At 43.3% G+C, this 8,821-nt stretch overlaps 1 protein-coding gene across 2 annotated transcripts in view; it reads right to left on the reverse strand.

The window, feature by feature from the left end:
- SPOPL (speckle type BTB/POZ protein like) overlaps positions 1 to 2,329 on the reverse strand; it is a 33,214-nt gene extending 30,885 nt beyond the window's left edge. For both annotated transcript variants that reach the window (XR_010028530.1, XM_063161582.1), the window contains exon 1: positions 2,248 to 2,329. The gene's annotated coding sequence lies outside the window, so the exon portion shown is untranslated. The remainder of the gene's footprint in view (positions 1 to 2,247) is intronic.
- Positions 2,330 to 8,821: the final 6,492 nt, after the last annotated feature.

An 8,821-nucleotide genomic window follows, 5' to 3' on the forward strand; every position in this document is an offset into this window, starting at 1 on the left:
AGCACAGCATTTTGAAGATGCCAGGATTTTATGACTACAGGTACCAGGCTCCTGCTTCTGGCAAGTGTAACAATCTCACTTAAGACTTCCTTAGTCTCAACCAGGTTTTGCTAAATACACAGGAAGCAGACTGCTTTTGACAAGGAGACAGAAATGCCCATAAGGAGCATATGAACCTGTCACAAAAACTGTGAGAAAAAAAACCCACCAAAAATATCCACTTGTCATCAACAGGAAAATATAACAAAAAAAAAAAAGAAAAAAGCAGGCCGAGGTGGTTTTGTAAGGCAAGACACACAGAAGCCTATGCCTGGGCATACCCAAAGCACCTGGAAACATTCAACAAGACAAATTTCTAATTACCACCACCTCTACAACTGCACGGGATGCAAAGAGAAAAAAAGTGAACAGATGTGAAGAGGTTGTATATGAAAAACAATGTAGACTGTCTGCCAAAGCAGGCTGAAAACCTGGGAAGAATGAATGAAGCGAGAATTTAATGAGATTTAAGGGCAAGTCAACTGTTTCCTGTTGCTGTCCTCAGCTATTTCTTCTCCACTCCAACTTATGCTGATAATGACAACTGGTTTTATTCTCTCTACTGCATGTTTATGTTCAGGTGCTTTTAAAAGCACAAAAAACAACAGAGAAACACAACCTATAGAAAAAAAAAAGAGGGAAAAAAAGTAGTTTTATGTGATTTCAACTGAACGTGCAAAACTGTAAACAGCATGACGGCTGAAATCAGTGATTAGGGCCAGAGAGAAAACTTGGTAGCTTTTCAAATTCATTTTATATTTGTCTATAGCATATACAAGTTTTTAATAGCAACAAGTAGCTTGCGCCGCCTATGCAAGTACAGAATGTAATTCTTTATTTTCACTGACAGTTTAAAAGCAGGCTGCAAAGTACCAAAGTTAAAAGTTTGGCAGAAAGCTGTTTGAAGGGAATATAACACCAAGGATATTTCTGGATATTTAAAATCTCAGATTTCCAGAAGAGAGTTAAATACAGTTTCTGCTGATGTACCAAAGGCTGACGAATTTGCAGCTTTATACACAACAGGCATATTGTTTAAAAATTATTTTCCCTTTCCTGAGTAAATATCCCCTTGCAGAGTGAGGGGGAAATAACCATGCAGTAGACACACACTGGAAATCCTTCACAAACATTTATGGTTATCCTGGTCACACATCCCAGAAGGCCCAGAGAGAAGCCAGGTAAAATACTTCCAGAAGTGACAGTAACTAAAAAGGGATATTTATTTCCAGAAATAATACAACTACAAGTAAAGAACAGAAAATGAGACATTTCTGTTAACCTTTTTTTCTAATGGTTAAAACAAAATGCCTTGGCAGTCATACAAATGGTTTAGCTCAGAACCACTGTGGTAAAAATTCCTGTAACCATATGGGATATCTATCAAAATAATGCTTTCTGCAGAACTGATAAGAATAAGGAAGGACTCTACTCGACTCTGTCACAGATTGTTCTTCCTGGCAGGAGGTTCGAGACAATCCTTTTTGTCCCAATACTATTTTTATGACTCTCGACACCTATTTAGAAAAGAAATTTAGAATACAGTCACAAAACAAAGCTACGTTTTAAAACGGATTGCTGATTCCAGTATCCTACAGTTTAAAAAACACCGAGACCTCAGCCTGAGCGATATCGTTATTCCCTTTGTTTTGCCGTTTTCCATTCTTTACGGTCTTTCTCACCTACTTCTGCCCTCGAACAGCCTCAGTGTGATGCAAATCCTCCCCGGACTCCCGGGAATTTCAGCAGACGACATCATCAGGTGAAACCAGCCTGACTCAACTCCACTTCCTGACCATGGCTAAGATGGAGCGCGCAGCCGAGGGGAGCACTGCTCGCACACCATCCCCCGAACCCCGCCACAAACTTTGCCGCAGCCCAAAGACGGCCAACAACCAGAACAACCTCCCAGCCACCACCCCCTCCCCCGCCGCCTCTTTCTGCTTTCCCACACGGCGTCAACTTCCCAAGCCAAACCGCACCGGGGGTATCGAGGGCACGGGCGGGGAACACCGCGCTGCTCCCGGGGCTCTCCGCGGCGGGCAGCGCTCACCGGGGCCTGCGGGATGCGGGGATCGCTCGGACCGCGGACAGCCGACACCGCCCGGCCCGGAGCACGGCCCGGCCCTCCCGCAGCACCTCCCGGCGCTGCCCGAGGCCACAACAAAGCCTTTCCCCCTCACCCCTTACCCCCGGCCCGGCACGTACCGGATCGCGGCGCTGGCGGGGCGGCGCGGCGGGGCTCATTCCGCCGGGGCGGGGACGCTGTGACGGTCACCGGCGCCCGGCGGGAGGCGAAGGCGGCGAGCCCGGGCGGCGGCGGAGCCGCATCGCTGCCCCCGCGCCGAGTCCCGCTGCTCCCGGCCGTGCCCGCCCCGCGCTCGGCACCTCCCGGCTCCCGCACGGCCCCGCTCCCGCTCCCGCCGCACTTCCGGGAGGGAGCGGTCACGCGGCCGCGGGACGCGCCGCTTCCATCCGGGAACGCGCGCGGGGCGGGGCGGGAGCCGAGTGGGCCGGGCCGAGCCGAGCCAAACCAAACCGAACCAAACCTAAACCGCCAAACCGAACCAAACGCTCAGTGTGAACGCTGCCGGGGACCTCAGCGGCTCCTCGGGGCTCGCAGAGCTACCCCAGAGCACAGCACATGGCGCAGGACCGCGTCCCGGTGGTTCTGGAATATCTCTGCTCCTCACCCTCTCTGCTCAGTCTGTTCCAGAAGGGAGCTCTGCTCTGCTCTTCGCCGTGCTCCCGTGGAGCTTCCTGTGCCTTCCCCTGGCCTCGTGTTCCCTCTCTTGCCCGTGCAGAAGGATGGGGCGCTTCTCCTGAGGGGCTGGGACAAAGGGATTGTTCAGCCTGGAAAAGAGAAGTTTGGGGTGACCCAACTGTGGCCTTGCAGGACTTGAGGGGAACTTACTGGGAAGATGAGGCAAGGATATTTACATAGCACGTAGTGACAGAACGGGGTGAATGGGTTCAGATAGAAAGAGTGGGTTTAGATCAGATACTAGGAGAAAAAATATAAATATTGAAGGTAGTAAGGCCCTGGCACATGTTTCTGTGGCTGCCCCACCCTGCAGGTGTCCAAGGCCAGGCTGGACAGGGCTTGCAGCCACCAAGGTGTCCCTGCCATGACAGGGGGTGGAACAAGATGATAATCCAGGTCACCTTCTAACCCAAACCATTCCATGGTTCTCCTACTTGGCACCACCTGGCATCATATTCTTGGCACCCCTTTAGGTATTTATACACATTAATGAGGTTCCTTCCCAGCTCTCTCTTCTCAAGGCTTAACAGGCCAGGCCCAGCTCCCTCAGCCTTTCCTCATAAATGTTCCAGTCCCTCAATTTATCCTCATTGCCCTCCTCTGGACCTCTGCTCCAAACGGTCAGCAGGGCTCCTCTGAGGACTCCTTATTTACTTATTTTTGTTTTTGTTTTGTTTTTCAGATGATACTGACCTGAAATTGACCTGAAATTGACCTGAAATTGTCACTCGCAAGCTCTGTCTGCTCCCAGTAATGGGGCTGGAGAAGAGCCAGTCCTCAGTGACGGTTCCCCCGTGTACAGGGCTGGTGTTGGGCTCTCAGCTTCTCACCCTGCCCACAGATCTGCTCCAGGCTGGCACAGACACTTCAATATCTTCAGTCCACAGCCCCTGACCACGAATCTTCTGCTCCCTCCACAAATATTCACCACCTAGCAGTTCTCAGACCTGTTGGTCACATCTGTTTCCTTTTGAACCAGGTGAATTTCTCTACATCACTGAAGTAGTTGCTTCTAAAAATACATGGTGTGGTAATTTGTAAATTACATGCACAGTACTGCAAAATTCCCCGTGGAGGTCTGAAAATAAAACTTAAGCAATGTGTTTTGCTTTGTTTTTCAAACAAACAGGGCTTTAAAGAAAACATCCTCTATGGAGACAATTAAGACCCAGTGACACCTTAATTGCTTCTCTTGAGAATGAGCACTAAGAATAAACACACAGCATTGTGCTGTGTAAGGATACCCAGGCTAGCAAGGTCTCAAAATCGATACAACTGCATTAGTGAGGCTCAGAGCCCTGGATAATTCATCCTGCAGAGAAAAACTGCCCTGACAGGGCCATACTGCCTTTCGTAGTACTAGTTCTCTCAGAGCTATTTCATGAACCTGTTCAGCACTGCACTCTATTTTCAGATGTCTCAGCAGTTTTTGTTTATTTGGAGTCTTTTTCACACCAGCCCTTTTAGGAAACAACTTTACACCCACAGCCAGTGCTTACTCCATTTAGTGAGCAGGATCCTTGCAGGGGGACCAGGCTGCTTTTATGTTGCCCACTACTTAGAAGAAAACACAGTAAACATTTGTCATTCGTGAGAAACACAAACAGAACACAGAATGTTTGGTCTTGTGAGCCGAGCAGTTGAGTGATTGGAGACACTGTTGCTACTGGGAAGTGAAAGGTGACCATTCTTTCACAGGGCAGAATTCAGTCACTCTTAGTGAAAATCAGGGGTGCATTTCTAGTTGTAACTGAAGAGTCTGCAACGGGAATCTTAGGATTTAAATAGAGTAACTTGGCACATAAGAAAATCAGTAAGTGAATCTTTGTGTCTAGTAACCATCACCTCCCTTAAATCCCACTCTAGAGAAAGTCTGCAAAGATGAATCATTAACAGAAGTTGTGGAAAACATGCATATTTGCCAGCAGTCAAAAGGTGAGATTACAGCTCATGCATCCCTTGGGCTGAAAAGTTCCTTTGCTCCCCCTCAGATGTTGTGGGGTGTGGGCACATGCCATGGCAGGGTGTGTAAATGGGGGCCAAGCAGAGCTGCTGCCACCTTCCAGATCTGGAGTCCCCTCTTGCTTTTAGCAGAAATTTAACTTATTTTCCTTTACTTTTAACCCACTGCTTAGTGCTGTTTCCTGCTGTTCCCCCTCAGATTCCCTTTTTTGCACCCTCTCAGTGGTATTTATACTTTTCAAAAAACTGTTCAGAAAGAGACCATGCTAGTTTCTTTTCCTAAATAAAACTCAATACTGAATGTATTTAATTTCCAAATTACATCCTGGGAAACTGTATGTCTAAAGACACCTGAAGAAAGCACAATGGCTGTTGTAGTTGTTTTTAATTGTACACACAGCCAGCAGTACTGACTCCTCTATTTAGACTGCCCATCACTTCTCATTGTGAAAAAGCTCTCAATGCATACATTTCTGTGTGAGGAAGGGTTGTTTAATGTGAAAGGCCTCTAAAATAATTTTACTTATTGCTCCTAGAAAGATTAAGAGAGCATATTAACATGTAGCTATAAAAGGATTAGTATGTGGAGATTTTCAGTGCTCTAGTCTGGGCAGGCAATACAGTGTGATCAAGTTTCAGGCTGTTGGGAGGTTCACCTTAGATAAACCCCTCAAAACACAAATTCTGTCTGCTATGGTTTTAAACATGGTATTTCTTGTGCTTCTATGTGAAATATGATTTATTCTAGGTTGTTGATGAGATTTCTTCACCCTTGTTTTGTGGTATGAGGTGAGCTGAATTCAGCTGCTGCACATGGTGATGTTAACTCCCAGGGCCTGTAAATAGATTGGTTTTAGTATTACTCCCACAGATTTAAGGGAAGTACTTGCATATGTAAACATGAATTGAAGTGATTTGCAAAATGCAATTGTGAGTGGAAGCCATTCTCCACTCAATAAGTAGTCACATTTCAATGGTGAAATTATATATCCTAATTACAGATTCATCATAAATCTCTGAGATATTTCTGCTGAAAGGAGCCATTTATATACATGTGTGTAAGCACATTGCTGCAATAAGTTTTCAAGATCCACAACAGGATTATGTCACTAAAATAACATTTTTGAAAGAAATTAAAGACAGGAATTTTAATTTAATCTGTTTTTTAATCAGGGTAATTATTTCATTAACATATTCTAGAGAAATCCACTGCAAGCAACCCGAGAGAGGGCAAGTATTACATGATTTCTGTTTTCTTTTTCTGTCTGTTGTCCAAATGTGAGCACTTTCTGCAGGAATCATGATAAATCCATAGCATCTTATTTCATTCAACCCTATTTACTTTTAACAGAGCCAGCAGACAACACTGCAAATGTGCTGCCAAGATGTATGGGTGACTTTGCATTAAGTAAATGCAAAGGCAGATCTAGCTGATATAAATCACTATTATATGGGCAGTTTTAATAGAGTGAAAAATTTCAGCAGGAAAGTTTTTTGTCTTTTTGTAATAGAAGGGCTTCAGAATTTTAATTGCTTTTTGGAATTTAAAGTTCCAGGGTATAAAGATATTACTCAATTTAGAGTGACTTTCCCACCTTAAATTGTTTTTATATTTTCCTGGATTTCCTTTCTGAAAAAGAAAAGAATAAAACTTTTAAGTCATTACAAATAACTAATTTCCTACAAAGTGGTGATACAGCCCTGAAATTATTTAGTAGTGTTTTAGCAGAATGTGTCTTCAATTGGAAAGGTCAGTGTTTTGAAGCCAGCACTCTTCACTGTGGAATATCTGCTAGCTTGCAGGAAGGTTTCAGCACAGATGCAGTTTCCCTGGGAGGGGAGGGTGACACTGGAGGAGTGAAGTGTTCCTGCCAGTGGCTGCAGCACAGAGCCTGACTGGGGGTGAGTCACAGCCAAGTCTCTGTTTTTCCTGATTCAGTGTGAGTTTTGATCTTCCATCTTTCACCACGGATAAAAACCACCAAGCTCCTGTAACCACCAAGTCTTCTCTGTTTATACGTTGCATAAACAAACACTGGTTTTAGCAGAGGCTTGAACTTGGGACTTCCAAACTTTGCCTGAGCTCAGCAGCTGCTGGGTGTGAGCTTCCCTTTCTTCTTCCACTAAAACAAATAAATAAACACTGGACAGATTTTCATGCAAAATGTGAAAACGTTTCAATTTTCTAACTTTCATAAGACAAGCACAGGTTTCCCAAATAGTTTCAGTCAGTTTTTCAACACATTTTATTTCAAGAGGTGCTTATAAGTTATTAGTGTTAAAAAAGAATTATTAAAAAGAATTTGCTTTGTATTGTCATGTTCCTTTCCCTCAGTTTCTGTGTTTGTGCTATTCACTGTTATGCCATAAAATAGAGAGCAAGGACTTCAAAGCAGGTATCCTATCTTCCTGTGGGTATTTCTTTAATTCATAATGGCAGAAAACTTCCTGGAAACTGGTTGCAACACTGCATGACAACAACTTTTCTGCAGAATGATGAACTGCAAATCACTGACCATCATTGTTTTATTCCTCCCCAGTATTTTCTTACGTAGTATCACCAGTTTCTTGTTAAAAAATACCAAATGCACCCTAACAAATCTCATTTTGTAGTTAGTTTTTCTTCATTCATCTTTGCCAGAACTGCACAACCATGATGGCTGTGTAGCCATGTGCTGTGTCCCAGGTTGTGTCTCCTTTACTCTCCCTTCACTGCCACTGAGGGTCACAGGTGAGATGGCAAACCAGGGGTATTATTTCATCTGCTCAGTAAGCCACAATCCTGACAGCCACAACTGGATGTGGTAACGTTTTTTATAATAGTTTCTTCAAGGAAAGATTTTTTAAAAAAATATTTCTTTTGATTTAATTGATTTGGTCAAATTGATTGGTTCTTTTCAGAACTTGCTAGAGGATGAGAAAACCTCTTTAAAGTTCTTTGCAAATAAACATTCCTCTCCTTAAAAAAAAAAAAAAAAAGTAAAATCAAGCCCTGTGGTTTTAAATGTTATGCCAGATTTGTCCTTCTCTGCTTCCTTCTGCTCTCCAAACTCCACTGAAGCACAAAGGGACTTCCCTTCCACAGACTTCAGAGAGTGTGGAAACTTCTTTTTGTACCAGAAAGCAAAAAAGAACAAATGCTGCTTTGTGGCTTATACTCATAAATTTGATAATGAAGCCAAATGCAGTCTCTTCCTCATTTCAATACCAAATTGCTTTTAAAATGTCTTTAAAAGTAACTTTCATAGAGAGAAGAACAAGCATGAAGTTCTGAATTTCATGAAAGCCCCAAACATCATTATTTATAAATAGAGATATGCCCAGCATCTGAACACGATTCAGTTGGCTCAGAGAGCCTGTGAACAGACTCTCAGAAGAATCCAGATTCTTCACTGAATGAAGATCAAGCTGCTAAGGCACATTTTGAGGAAAAGCCACACCTCAGTTCAGTTGTGTCAGAAAGAAAAGCTGTTTTGAGCTTTATTACCCTTTTTGGTTGTGAGATTCTGTGGTGTTGCCTCCAGAAACAGCCTCCTGCTTCCCAGCTGATAAACAAAATTCTTAGTTATGCTGCTCACAGGAGCACATTTCAATATTAATATTCCCCAAATTCTTGAGTTTCATGACAGGACTTGGTATAATTGTCTCTATGCAAGGTAAAACCCCCCATATTCCTTCTCACGTAGCATTTTATAGGACTGAGCTCTTCTGCCATACTTGACAAACCAAACTTTTTAACATGGAGCACTAAATATAAAATACATATGTATAAAATACATAACATTTAATAAGGACTAAAATAAATCAGGCATTGTCATTCCAGTAAATGCCTGTTTTTATTCCTGCCAAATATGCATAACAGACAATTGGATATTTACTGATTGTTGCACAATCATTTACCCATGGATTTATGAGTTACACATGAAATTGCCTATTTTGTTCAGTTCTGCATATTCCATCCTGTATTTTCTTATTCTTTTTTTCCCCTATTGTGCAATTTTTTGGGTAGGAAATTGTACACTGGGGAAAAAATGGATTGGGGGAAAATTATTAAAT

Source organism: Melospiza melodia, chromosome 8 (assembly GCF_035770615.1).
Source record: "Melospiza melodia melodia isolate bMelMel2 chromosome 8, bMelMel2.pri, whole genome shotgun sequence".
Lineage (NCBI taxonomy): Eukaryota > Metazoa > Chordata > Aves > Passeriformes > Passerellidae > Melospiza > Melospiza melodia.